The sequence below is a fragment of the Antechinus flavipes genome, chromosome 1 (assembly GCF_016432865.1).
Source record: "Antechinus flavipes isolate AdamAnt ecotype Samford, QLD, Australia chromosome 1, AdamAnt_v2, whole genome shotgun sequence".
In the NCBI taxonomy this organism is placed as follows: domain Eukaryota; kingdom Metazoa; phylum Chordata; class Mammalia; order Dasyuromorphia; family Dasyuridae; genus Antechinus; species Antechinus flavipes.
In genome coordinates this window covers 538795268-538810390 of record NC_067398.1, presented here as the reverse complement: position 1 = coordinate 538810390, position 15123 = coordinate 538795268, and the positions used below count along the sequence as shown (strand labels likewise).

Here is a 15123-nt window from a genome sequence, read left to right as displayed (position 1 = left end):
TCTGAAAATAGATATATTTTCTCTCAGATATATCCCAGACACCACAAGTATACTCTACCTCAATTCTATGCTCTCCTTCCAATTATGTATTTCCCCACAACAGAATGTAAGTTCTTTGAGGCTATAATCTGTCTCTCTTATTTGCTTATAATTATATCTCCACAATAGTAAATACTTAGTGAATTCTTTTGAAATAATTCATTTATATAAACTTGCTGTTTTTATCCATTTTAAAAGTAACATCTTATAAGGTATGTGATTTATACATTTTCTTTTGAAAAGTATCATATCTCCAAAATATAAATTTGATGTCTTTGGTTATTATTTTATGTAAAGGGCTGAAAATCTTAAAAGATGTGCTTGAATCAGACAACCAAGTACTTAAGGCTAATTACCTATTGGACAATGACTCTATTAGCCTATGTTTGGAAAAATGGCCCTTCTCACCATGGATGCTTACTCAATGTTTGGTGTATACAGATAATCGTAGGCAAGGATTAGCAGGTGGTTGAAATAAGCCAGACTTCACTTGGCTGCAGGATGAGGAAGAGAGAGGTTGGTAACTTTGGAGTCCAGAATCTAGGAGCCTCATGCCAGTTTATCTGTCTCCCTCACTTGTCTCTCTATAGTTCAAGGACTTTTACTTATCCTGACTCCAGCTGTTCCTGAGACCTCCAAGGAGCTAGTCTGAACTTTACATTTTGGCGCCCAAACTGGGGCTCAAACCCATGACCCTGAGATTAACAGTCTCATACTCTACTGACTGAGCTAGCCAGGCAGTTATATATTAACGAACATTCTAATAATAAATGAAACTCTACCAGATCTATTTGTTTTTGCTGTAGTTGGAAAAAAAAATTCATTCATCTGACTCATAATCCTAGTGACCACATAAACAAATCACACTGAATAGTATAAAGTATTTGGGGGTTTTGGAAATCCTAAAATCTGTGCTGGAATTTGAGACCTCCCTTGATAAAATAATTGAACTCTATCTCTCAAAACATTTTCATTCAGTGCAGTTTCATCCTAGCAAGTAAGAGCTAGCTATCTGAGCAGTCCAGAGTAGAGTTTGTTTGCCTCAAAGCAAAGAAATTCAACAGGAGCAATATTATTCAAGATGCTTACATGGTATTGTATCTTTTAATCTGAACTGGTCTTAATGACTATCTGTATTGCTTCCTTGCTGTGAATTAAAAACTTGGTATTTGGGCTTTTATGTTTGTTTTCCAGTAGCTTATCCAAGCACAAAAATTACTGGTTATGAAACCAACCCTGACTGTGTTTGCTTGTTCGTGATGGTTGTTTTTTTAGTCTATTAGTTATGTCCAACTCTTCCTGAGCCCATCTGGGTTTGCTTTTTTTTTTTTTTTTTTTTTTTTTTTTGGCAAAGATAGTATAGTGATTTGACATTTCCTTCTCTAGCTCATTTTACCAATGAGGAAACTGAGGCAAATAGGATTAAGTGACTTGTTTAGGATCCCACACCTAATAAGCATTAAAAGCTGTATTTGGACTCAGATTCTCCTGAGTCCAGTTCTTAATAATCCATAACAAGAATTGAGAGCCCTAGAGAAGGGTATGCATCTAAAATTAGGATAGCGTATAAATATTTGAGAGATATATACAATGAACAATGAGAATAGAAAAACTTCCATATTGACATTAGAGTCATCATAATAGAGAGTATCAATACACTGCCTACTTCTAAATGGTTTAAGTTATTGCCTTTTCTGTGTGTCCATGTGTACGTGTGTATGGAGGGGGAGTAGGTGGGTGAGGGGGAAAGGGTATGGGTGAATTCACATTCCTTCTTTCCAAGAAAATTGTATTGCAGTTCTATTTTAATTTTCCTACTTGAGTCCTAACCCAGCAACCTTCTCTGAAAGGATCTTTCACCTAGTCCAAAATCTTTTGGTCACAACCAACAAATTGAGAACTCTTTTAATGTCACTGATTTCTCCAGGCAAAGTCATCCTTCCCTGGAGGCTTCCCAAGCCCTACAGTGATTTGCAATGGTCTGTGACATTGTTCCCACACATGCAGAGACACATCAAAGCACGATAAGACAGCAGGGGAAAAACTCTTGTTAGGTAAGCAAAAGCCCTTTCTTGTGTCACAACCAAGATTGTCAGGTGAGGAGAAATGGAAATGGAGGTGTTAGTGCTACAGCTAGAAAGATTGAGTTGTATAAGAAAAAGGTATGGATTTGCAAGAGAATCACCCTTAACCAAATCTGAGAATAAGTTGAAATAAGATCCCGGACAACAAAAAAAAAGAGAAGAAAATTATTAAATAATATAAAAGATAATCTTAAAAGTTATAGATTCATTTCCCTGTTTCTGCTGTTAAAAAGCTCCACATACACATGCACACACTCATACTCACCTCATGCATTCTGTGTTTGCTTACATAAACAGAGAGGGCAAAGTAATGTCTAAGAAATCTTGTTCCTACTCACAGATTGCTAGAGCTAAAAGTCACCTTAGCCTCCAATGCAGAGAATCTGTACCCACTCTTTAAAGCTCAGTGTAGCCTCCTCCAGAAAGACTTTCCATATTCCTTCTCTTATCCTGAAGGTTGTAAATCCCAGATGCTAAGTGAAATGAGCAGAACCAGGAGATCATTATATACCTCAACAATGATACTGTGTGAGGATGTATTCTGATGGAAGTGGATCTCTTCGATAAAGAAAAGATCTAACTCAGTTTCATTTGATCAATGATGAACAGAAGCAGCTACGCCCAAAGAAAGAACACTGGAAATGAATGTAAACTGCTTGCATTTTTGTTTTTCTTCCCAGGTTATTTTTACCTTCTGAATCCAATTCTCCCTGTGCAACAAGAAAACTGCACACATATAATGTATCTAGGATATAATGTGACATATTTAACATGTATAGGACTGCTTGCCATCTGGGGGAGGAGGTGGAAGAAGGGAGAGGAAAAATAGGAACAGAATTGAGTGCAAGGGATAATGATGTAAAAAATTACCCTGGCATGGGTTCTGTCAATAAAAAGTTATTTTAAAAAAATAAGAAAAAAAAAAGGTTGTAAATCCCATCACCTCAGGCTCAAGTACTCATATAAAATTTTGTCAACTCTGATGAATTTTTTCTGTAAAAGAGGCAGCAGGTAAGTGATAATGAAGAAAGTGCTCTACTTAGAATTTAATCTGAGAGTTCTATATTCAAACCCTACCTCAAATACCTTAGATGAGTGAGCCTGAGTAATTCATTTAATGTTTCAACCTTTTGCTCATCTGTAAAATGGGTTTAATACCTCACAGAGTTTTGTGGGGGATGAAATGAGAAAACATGTAAAATGCTTATAAACCTTAAGGTAGTATAAGGTGCTTGTTATTACCAGATTAGAAGTATAAGAGTATTTGCTCCTGGAGCAACAGTTGCCCACATTAGGGTCATTCCCTTGCATTCTTCAACCTAGAGAAAAGCAGGTTGTCAATTCCTTTGATTTCTTAATGGATTAACCAGTTAGGGAGACGAGTAAATGATTCAGCCACCAGGTGGCATTAGTCTCAAAACCAACATTCTACTGATTCTATTGCTTGTCCTCTGTTCCTCCCCATTCTCCTACATTGTCAATAAGTCGTTTTACAATAATGCGCCAGTTTTTGTGACCCCATTTGGGATTTTCTTAGCAAAAGCTTTGGAAAGATTTGCTTTTCCCTTCTCCGGCTCATTTTACAGATGAGGGCAAAAACCTGGACAAGTGTCTGAGGCAGGATTTGAACTCAGATCCTCTCAATTCCAGGGCCATTGTTCTTTCCCCTTTGCCACCTAGCTGCCCTCCATCTTATATGTTCAAAGAGGACTTTTTTACCAAGTGCATAATTTTACAAATGTCTATGTTGAATTTTATTTTAATACGTTCATCCCAATAGTATGCCTTATAAAATTCTTTTGAATGCTGACTACCTCTCCCATCTTTATAATACTTACAAACAGGACAAGCATAACATGGTCTATATGCCTGAATTCAAGTCATTGATAAAGAGCACAGAAATAGGAACAAATCTTTGTAATACCCTTCTGTAAAACACTTGGTACTTTAATATTAAAACATTCACAGCTGTTCTTTAAGTTTAACATCAAACAGTTCTAAACCCATATGATTATATTATCATCTAAACCAATTGTCCTCAAACTTTTGTTCTCAATATCTTTATCCTATTAAAAATGATTGAGGATCTGTCCAAAGAGTTTTTTTGTTTATGTGGGTTATAGTTATATATATCAATCCCATTAAAAATAAAAACTAATTATGAATTTGTAGAGTCTCTGAAAGGATTTCAGAGATTCCCAGGCTGCTCTGGACTAGACTTTGAGAACCACTGATCTAAACCATATCTTTTCATTTTCTCCATGAGAATAGTAAGTGATACTTTGCATAGTAGATCTACTAAAATCTAATAAACCATTTTCAAGTATTGCCTTTGTCTATTAATTTAGGAATCTTGTCAAAAAGGAAAAAGGAGTTTAATCTGGCATGACCTATTCTTGATGAATTCTTACCATTTCCTAACTAGATGGTTTACTGATTATTATTTTAATAATATATTCTAGAATTTTCCCAGGCATCAAAGTCAAGCCCACTAGCTTCTATTTTATAAACTTTACGCTTTTTCCATTTTCTGAAATTCCAGACATTCAACTTTCTCTAGCTCTGTAATATGTCTTCCATTTTTTTAAGCTCTTTCAAATATATTGATAATGGCTTAACATTTCATTAGTGTAAGAAAGTCAGAATGTATAAACTATTTCTACCTATGTTGTTCAGTTGTCATTGATATCCAACTCTTCATGACTTAACTTGGGATTTTCTTGGCAAAGATATTGGAGTGCTTTGCCATTTCCTTTTCCAGCTAATTTTAAAGATGAGGAACTGAGGCAAACAGGGTTAAGTGATTTGCCCAAAGTTAAATAGTAAGTGTTTGAGGCCAGATTCTGCTTATAAAGATCAGCTATTGTTTTATAATTTGTAGTCTTAGAGAATTGACTGTAACACTAATAAGTTAAGTGAATTGCCCAGAGTCATGCTGCCAATAAGAATCAAAGGCAGAACTTTCAATCTAGATCTCTCCAAAGTTAGCCTTCTATCTACTACTCTATCTTGACTCATCCCTTCATTAAATTAGATTGAGAACAGAAATTTCTTCTTATACAAATTCTATGTCTCTCCCATCATCTGGCACAATGCCAGGCACACAGATGGTGTTTATTGTTTGTCTTTTATGATACTGTATTATATTGAACGTTGATGACATCAAGTCTAAGGACATAGCTTTTGTTTCCAGATTACAGGAAGTTTGGGATGGAATGAAATGGTTATCTTTAACTACCAGGATCATTACTCTTTGTACAAATAGAATACTTTCAGATGCCATAAAATAAAAGTAATTTTCACTAAGATAAAACAGCAGACTGGTCTTTGAAAGGTAACTCTGTAAGTAAAGTCTGATAGTAGAATGGAGGCTAATTTTTTTTTTCTCCTCAATGCATATTTGTTCTAGTGATCACAGAGATTCCTACTTCTAAGGTCTTCAACCTAATAGCTTGGGAACACTGCAATTTGCAGGAGGTTTGGGTAGCTTTTTTCCAAAAGTACTAATTATCTCTTTCTAAGGTAAAGACTAATTCTGAACATTGTCTTACAATAAAATTTAGATAGTCTCCAGATTGAGCCTAAAATCTGAAGTCAGCAGGTGCTTCCATTTCCAGCATCACACCAGTGTGCGCAGACATTAATAACAATTGCTGTGACAACTTAGTTGCTCTTGAAGCACACTTGAGAGTTGTCGACTTGACACACACTAAATGTCTGAGTGGGCATCACACAGTGGTGATGGCAGTAAGAGAAAGGATAAATTCTTCCTTACGAGTGTTCCAGTTAAGTGGTTCGTAGAAACTACTGTGCTCTATAATATTCAAGGAAATATTTTCAAATAAATTATTTAATTAGTATTTACTTTCTTTCCTTTCACACTGTACTAATGCAGCTCCTCATCATTTAGCACCAGTTGGACCACTTCAGTGGGAAATACAATATGTCATAGTAAAAGCAGAAAGAGATCTAAGTTCAAGTCTTTCCTTTGACACATGCTGGCTCTGTCACCCTAGGCAGATCACTTTAATTCTCATTTCACTGACTGCTATCTGGCAATTCTGCAAGACTCTAAGTTGCAGAAAAGATGATAACCTGAAATAAATTTGCTCACCTGAGAATTCCCTATATTTTAAAATAAACCATCAATTAATTCAATTATAATTAACTTATTACATTGCATTTACTATATTATTATATTACACATTATATTCATTATTGATATATTCTTATCATTGTCATATTATTAATATTAATATAATTAAGTAATTCTGGGTGTAAAGATATATAAAACATGTATATAAATCAAACATTTACTGATAATAATTCATAAATTTGTGATCCCCACATTCAGTTACAAATCCCACAGAGGGTTGCAACCCATAGTTTTAGAAGCTGGCAAATATCACTTTAGTAACTATTACATAAAAAATTTCTCTGGTGAAAAGGCGTTACAGTGGAAAAAAGTTTCAGAAATGCTTGTCTAAAACACAAGTTAGTTAAACCATAGATTTCCTTACTTGAAAAAAATCTCTTGTGATTTCTTATTACCTCTAGAATAAAATACAAGCTTGTTTCTTTGTGATCTAAAGACTTTCAAGGTATAGCTCCAACCTACCTTTGCTTATTATATCTAATTCTATTTTATTTCTTATCCTTATTATGTTACTCTTAATGGCCTTATCATGCCTTACTTCCCTTAATGGACTCTTTATCCTAGTCAAATTGACTTACTGCATCTTGTAAATGAAGTTATATTTTCCATCCTCATGCCTTTCCCAAGGCTATATCCCCCATGCTTGGTGTACACTCCTTGTTCATCCCTACCTCTTGGGATTCATAGTTCACTTCAAAACCTATCCCAAGTGCTATTTGCTCTATAAGACCTTTTCTGGTAGCCTGAGCTTCCACCCCTCATCCTTTATATTATTTTGATTTTTCTGTATAAGTATTCTCTATTGATTTATATTCAAATGTGTTGTTTCCCCTGATATAAATAAGCTCCATGAAGAAAAAGACTGTTTTAAGTTTGTATTCATGTCCCCAGTGCCTGGCACAGAGTCTGCAATAGACAGGGTATTAATAATATCTGCTGATGGATTTGCCCTTGATCATTGGCCTAAATGTGCACTTCTGATTAATATGTCCACCATATCCATCTTATCTTATTGACTAGCATGTTTCTATATTTACTAGAAAAATCAGATTTTTCAAAATGTCTCTTTCTAAACATACTAACTCAAAACATAGGTAAATATAGAAGAACAATCAGAGTATTATGTGTGTATTTGTGCATATGGATATGATGGACTAATGATTAGAAGTGAGGAAATTTAAATGGAGGTCTCACTTCAGATAACACCAGTGTGATCATAGATTAGTTGCTTAAGCTTTAGATTTTATGAAATTTCAGGAGAGTTTTCAAATTGTTAAGTGAATGTTAGCTTTCTCTTCACTCACATAGCCACCAGCTCAGTTTATTCTCATCATTTTGCATTTGGATGATTACACAAATAAGAGGGTAAAAAGAATAGTGAATATAGAATTACCCTTAAAGTCAGATAGTTCTAGGTTGTGGGTAGATAAGACCTCTGTGCATGGCTTCCGTTGCATACTAGCATTGTGATCCTGGGTAAGTTAATCACTTTGTTGTTATTTAGTCATGTCTGACTCTTTTGAGTCAATGACCTCATTTGGGGACTTTTCTTGGCAAAAATAAAGGAGTGGTTTGTCATTTCCTTCTCCAGCCCATTTTATAGATGAAGAAATTGAGGTAAACAGTGTTAAATAATTTGTCCAGTGTCACACAACTATTAAGTGTCTGAGGCTGGATTTGAGTTCAGGCTTTCCTTATCCCTAGCTTAGAGTTCTATCCATTGCAGCAACTAGATGCTTCTCTGTAATGCACGCATTTCTCTAAGATTGTAAACTGTGGCAAAGGAGCTATCTTGAATATCTCAACGGAGTTTCTTCATTTCATTTCCCAACAGGTCCATCCCCTCTCCTTAGCATTACTATCACATTAGCCTTCTAATTGATCTCCCTTTCTCACATTTGAACCTCAATTCCTTGAGTTGGGGTAATTGAAGAAGAGAAGAAGAGAAAAAATCTACCTCAGAAAGTTGTAAGGATAAAGTGAGATAAGATCTATAAAGCACTTTGTGAATTTTAGACTCCTATATAAATGTCAGTAACTAGTGCTGTTATTGCTACTACTGCACCTGTGTTAACTATTACAATAGTTGATATTCTGCTTAATTTTCATTTAAATTTTGTGATTCTCTGCTAGATTTTGTTACACAGCAGTGAAACTTAGAGGTTCATTGTTTCTGAATTGTTAAAGCTGAGTGCCTCATTCAGAAGTTAATGGGGAAGCACATGGTGAGGGCAAATAGGTAGTAACAAATAACTGAAGAAGGAATAAAGGATTCCATCAAATAATTGTAGTAATAATAATAATAACAGCTAACATTTCTCTAGTACCTATTATGTGCCAGGTGCTTTATAATTATTATCTCCTTTGATCCTCAAAACAAATCTGGGAGATAGTTGCTATTATTATAACACTCTACAAATATGAAATCTGAAGGAAACAGATATGATCAGGACCACACAGCTAGGAGGTGCCTAAAGTCATATTTGAATTCAAGTCTTCCTGACACCACGTCCAGAAGCATATCTACTGTATCATCCATCTGTCTTGTATTAGACTGATTACAAGAAGAGAAGATGGGACAACCATGGGACAATTGGTGCTCTTGTGATCATGGAAGAAAGTAAGAAAGACCTCCAGCACATAATGGGAAATTATCAGAAAAAGTCACACAACAGGGGCAGACTTGGATGGATTATTATTATTGGAAGGAACTTGATTCAATGAGGTCACAGATCCATTTGAGTATTCAAGAGTCTTGGATGTAATTTAGCAAAAAAGAAACTTTTCAAAGGTTACTTGAAATGCTTCAATTCATATTGGTTTTATTAAACTAGTAGCAATTAGTGAATGGTCACCAGCATTAATACATTCATTTAGTAGACTGTAATGTCCAATCAAAGCTTAGTTTTGTAGCTCAGGATTAGTGAAAATACTTTATATCAAATGTAATGATATATGTAAAGTGGCTGAAGAAGTAGAAGAAGAAGTAGAGCTGGATCCTTCAGGATGGTGAATTTCTAGAGATTGTTATAAAGTTGTCATTCTGAAGAAAGTGACCAGGTGGGAAATGAATCTAGTTAACTTCATACTGTGTTAATCCCATCCTACCTCCATTTTCTAGCTCTGGAAATAGTATTAATCAAATCAACACCATTAACCATTTCTGCAAAGGATATGCAAATCAATTGCTCTGTGGCCCTACTTACTATTTATACTAGGAATTCTCAGATAATGAGCTGCAGTCCTTTGGCTATCATTCCCCTAAATGTGTGGTCTTTGAACACAACAATGCTTTTTATATTTGTAACTCATATCATGTAGTAAGCTTTAAAAATATGGTTTCATTCATTCATTCATAGAAATATAGAAATCTAGATATTTTATTTCCCCCAAATCAGTGTAAAAAACATAGCATTAAGCACTTTCTTTGGATAATCCCTGCCCCCATGATAAAGAAGCAATGTTCTAGCCATCTGGAAAGTGAATATATCTTAGCTGAAAAATGAAAAGACTTTTGTAGCAAGTAAACATGCAATATGGTGATGATACAATATAGTACAGATCTCTTACTATTCCAGGCAGAATGCAGAGGAGATTCAAAGGCATATATAACTATTATATGGTAGTATTTGTCGGTTATTGATTGTTCTGTCAATGAAAGTTGAAAATATAAAACTTTACACATTAAAATACTAACCTCATTCTGGATTCTTTTTATTTGTTTTCAATTTTTTCCTATATAAAAATGTTTTCAATGAAAGGAGAAACAAGAAGATTAAAGAGCAACAGAATGGAAATTTTTGTTGCTTTTGTCTGGAGAATAAAATACAGTCCAAAGATTATAAATGAGACAGGCATTTGCTGTAAGGATGATCCTTAGTTATTAAAAGAAGAGACTAAAGATATTGGCAAAGACAGAAGCTTCTAGTAAGGGAACAGAGCCAAGAACTTAAGACAGTTGCCTGAATCTGTCCCTCCTGGAGTAAGCAATATTAAAAATGAAACATCTCTAGTGTATCTTGCTGTAGTTTGTTATTATTTAACTTCAAAAACCTCGAGCAAAATCCCACCACTCTTTCTTATGTTGTCATTAGAGTTTGCCCTGTGTGGAAACCTAGAATGTAAAAGATGTAGGAGAAATACTCATACCTTTAGATATATAGATAGATAGTAGGTTCTGTTTTGCTTTGTCTCTGCTTACTCTAAGACTGAATAATTCCCTTTACTCCTGACACTCCCTTTCTCATCAAAAGTACTACAATTGTAAAGGTAACTAACCCCTTTATCAGGTGGGGTTAAGACTCAAAGGAAAACAAATATTAAAGGTACTGTAGAAAATATGATCACATGGACTTGACTTTTCAACAATGAGGTGATTCAGACCAATTCCAATAGACTTGTGATGAAGAAAACCATCTGCATCTAAAAAGAATATAAGGACTTAATGTAACATTCACAGCTTTTTCACCTTTTTTGGTTTTGTTTGGTTTTTTTCCTTACTCATTTTTTCCCTTTTTGATCTGATTTTTCTTGTGCAGCATGATAAATGTAGAAATATATTTAGAAGAATTGCACACATCTAACCTATGTTGGATTATTTGCTGTCTAGGGGAGGAGATGAGAGGAAGGGAAGGAGAAAATTTGGAACACAAGGTTTTGAAAGTGTGAATGTTGAAAATTATCTTGCATGTATTTTGAAAATAAAGAGCTATTATTAAAAATACAATCATGCTGAAAACATGAGACAACATATTAAATCAAGCATATTTTTCCTCAAATATTTTATTAACTTACACCACTAAAAAAGCATTACATTTGTAGTCAAAGGAGCTGAGTTTGATTTCCAGATCAACTACTTTATTAGTTGAGTGAGTTTGAGAAGTCATCTAATAACCTTGGTCAAGGTCCTTTAACGATTTGGATCTTGGTTTGCTGGACTGTAAAATGAGAAAGTTGGATGATATATTCCATGCTTTAGTTCTGAAACCTTTTCTTCCCTACACATCTTCTCCATTAGCAATTTCCCCCTCCACAATATCCCACCAAATAACATTAGACCTAGAAAAATACCACTAGATAAAGGTCAAATTTTAATTTTTTATACAAAAAGAAAAGGAATCTTGAAGTGTTATGCCACAGTTTTTTTAACTGTTCTGACTCAGTTTCCCTGTCTCAGTTACCTTAACTGTTCTGTCTCTGACCCAGTAAAACTAAGGATTATTCACTCTTGGGTTATAAATTAGCAAGATAAAAGAGTAGATCTCCTGATTCTTTTATGGATTTACAATATTCCTTTAGAATATTCCAAGATCAACCCATGATATCTTTACGTCTTTGTCTCTGGAATTTTTAGGTTTTATGGCTTCCCCTCCCTGATAAAAAAAACTTTCCCTCCCTTTCTCTTCTTTGTCTCCAAAAAGGTATTTAAGAAGTTGGGGTTCTTCCATTCATGGCTGGAGAATGGCGTCTGGCAGCTGTATGTTGGACGCTGGATTCTTTGGGTCCTCCAGCCCTGGGACCAACATGGATTCCTTGGTCCCAGTATACTTATCTCTGTCTGACTGGATAATCTGAGACGAGAGTCCTGTTTAGTCAATCTTACTCTCCCATTAATATTAAAACTCTCTAATCTCTCTCCTGCCTCAGTTTCTCCGGCATTACAGAAGGACATTTAAGCCAAATCCCTTAAATCTTAGTTGAGGAAACTGAGATCCAGGGATTTGTCCAAATTAGAAGGCATTAATCATTAGAGGGTATTTTTGAACCTAAGTCCTCTGACTGTAGAGTCACTACTCTTTTCTCTCTACCTGGCTGCTTCCCTGAATTATGCTCAGATTCAGTTGAGAATTTCACAGTGTTATATTATGCAAGTTAGGAAAAATTAAGAATAAATGGATTATCAACTAGAAGTGGTCATTCAGAAACCAAGCAAAGTGGTTAAGTACAAAGGTAGAGTTCTAAAAGCCTATATGATAATTTAGAAAGGCAGAATCAAAGGGCTAACCTATTAGTACATAGGACTGCCTATTCATATTAGACATACTGTCAAATTTCCATGTAAAGTTTGAAGTAAGTCTGATCTAATTTTTAGAATCAACCCCCATTAACTTTTAGTTTAATCTTTTAATTTTTAATTTTCCTCTTCTTTGTTGGTTCATATTCTTCTCCCCACCTCCTTCAAAGTGGTATGTGTATATGTATGTGTGCATGTGTGTAAAATATGTACATATATGTACATATATATGATATGTGTTTATAGATTTGCTTATAGATACGGAGATGATAGATGATAAGTAGATAGATCCTAATGAATCCTTTTTTCTATATTCTCTGTCTGAACAATTTCATGTATTCCTTTAGCTTCATTTAACATTTCTATTCCAATTACTCTTGAATCTTTATCTCCAAAAAAAGGAAAAAAAAATTATTTTCCATGAATTCTAGACTTACATTCTTCATTTTCTGTTGGTGTACACTAGCACTATGTATATACCTGTTTTCTATGTACCAGAGATAGCCAACAGCCAGGAATTACATATTAAATGAAATCCTGCCAAATGACCTGCATCAGACCTTTATGTGTGGTCTTGCTTTGGGGCATCTGTCTCTCATTTAAAGAGATTATAAGCAAAACTGGTTAGTAGACAAAATCAACTCTCCCCCTTTTCTGTATCCCAAAAGTAAACAGAGTTCACAAATAAAGACTTCATAATATTTTGCAGCCTAACATAATTAAAAATGTCCAAATCCAGCTATATGCATTTGCTAAAGGACAAGGTTACATCAATTAATCTCAGGTTTCACACAAACATATCACCACCCACACTCACAGTGAAGCCTTTCTTCCACAATGATGTCTTGTAAAACTCCATGCAAACAGTCTGTACAGATGGATAGCATTTTTCATATGACAGATCAATGGGCACCCACTGCCCAAGCTGGAGCATGGAGACAGTAATTCAATGGAGAATTTCTGCAAAGGGCTCGAGCTGCCTCCTCTGGTTCTTGATCACATCATAAAGACAAAACTGAATTACATCCAGGTATTTAATTGTGATCAAATGTATTATTCTGTCAAGCAAATAGAGTAAGTTTTACAGGACACTATGGAGTAGAAAGAAAGCCAGAAGGCTTCCTGTCTAGTTTAATAAAAACAACAATAGTTAATATTCCTGTTGCATTTCAAAGTTTAAAACACAATTTACCTTTTTTATCTCTTTTGTTTCTCAGAACAATTCTGTGAGATAGATATAGTATTATTCAAATTCTATAGATGAAGAAACAGACTCGGAGAGATTAAAGAATTTGTTTCAGATGACACACTATATAAGTATATGAGAAAGGCTTTTAACCTAGATCTATGCTGATTCTATGTCTGGAGTTCTAAAAGCTACTCCATGCCCTTACTTTATTCATATAGAAAGCCTGGAGCTGGGTTTGAATACTACATAGCTCCACTGCTTTCTGCCTCAGTGATCTTTGGAAAGACATTTCTGTCCAGGATTCTATTTCCTCATTTGTACAATGAGAGATTAAGGCTTCATGATCTCTAAGATTCTTTCAGGTATAAATTCTTTCAAGAATTTATGGAATATAATACTGGAACTGAAAGACAATGATGAGATATACAGGTAGTTGATATGCAAGAACTTTAAGACTTTAAATGTTGGGGGTTTTAAGGCCTTTTCATTGAGAAGATACTGAGTGTGGAAACATAATTAGAAATTCTTGTGTCCAGGGAAAATTCATTAGTTTTAGATTATTTGTAGATGATCATTTGCATTGTTTGATTGTGTTATAATCTTGATGTCCAGAAAAGTTAAAAGGGGATCAGATATGGGACAGGATATAGGAGAAGAAAGTCTGCTCTACTCAGTGTAATACACAAGTTTTCCCCAAGAGAAGAATTAAGGGCACAATAGGGTTCAGCCCAAGCAATTGTTGTCCTTCCTGGAAATTCCTAGCATGAGACAAGGATGCAACAATAACCTCATGAAGCAGTCAACAGGGAGGAGCTGGTGAGAGGTAAGGGAATGTCATGGTGCTGAGTACCCAGAGGGGCTGAAATGGAGAGGAGAGGAAAGGACTCCTTAAATCCCTGGCTCTGAGACAAAGCCCTCTCCACTCTGCTCTTGTTGCAGCTTTGACATCATCAGCATAGGAATATACCTGCAAAAGAGTTGTAGAAATCTTATCTAACCCATCTTGGAAACTAGTTACTCTGAGTAAAAGTACTTATTAATGGAGAAGGATGACCAAATACTTTACAATTAAAAGTACACATTCACCATTGAAGAAGCAAATGTAGTCCTCCATTCACTGTAAGTGGCTTGTTTCTCTTTTAGGAACATTAGCACTTATGTTATGCAAGTTCCCCTTCAGAGTACATCGGAGTGATGTATTTCTAAGTGTAGACATATAGAACACTGATTACAATAAACAGACCTCCAAAACCACCTAGGTAATTATAGGCCTGTATAATGAAGTCTGTTCTTTATCCCCTCCTACAGGAAGTTTCATTATCCCTGTATTATCCTGCATACAGAAAGAATTTCCTGAAGGTGACCTTTTTATAGGTGGTAACCATAGTAACCAGTTTCCAACAGCTAACGCTGTGACACGGCTAGCACACGGCCAATGTTGCAGAGATGCTGAGGATTGATGTTTTCAGTTGCCCTCCAGAGACAGAAGCTGCATAAATACTTATCAATTTGAGAGCAAAGACGTTAAAAGAAATTTAAGGCCACATTTCCTGCTCCCTTGTTAATCAGACCACAGTCCCCCCCCTTTTTTTAAAGTTTCTACAGATCTCTATAATACCCCCACATAGAGACTATCAAAGTG

At 35.1% G+C, this 15123-nt stretch overlaps 1 non-coding gene across 1 annotated transcript; it reads right to left on the bottom strand.

The window, feature by feature from the left end:
* Positions 1-705: 705 nt before the first annotated feature.
* TRNAN-GUU (transfer RNA asparagine (anticodon GUU)) lies at positions 706-778 on the bottom strand. Its single transcript has one exon. It is a non-coding gene; the product is annotated as a tRNA-Asn (tRNA).
* Positions 779-15123: the final 14345 nt, after the last annotated feature.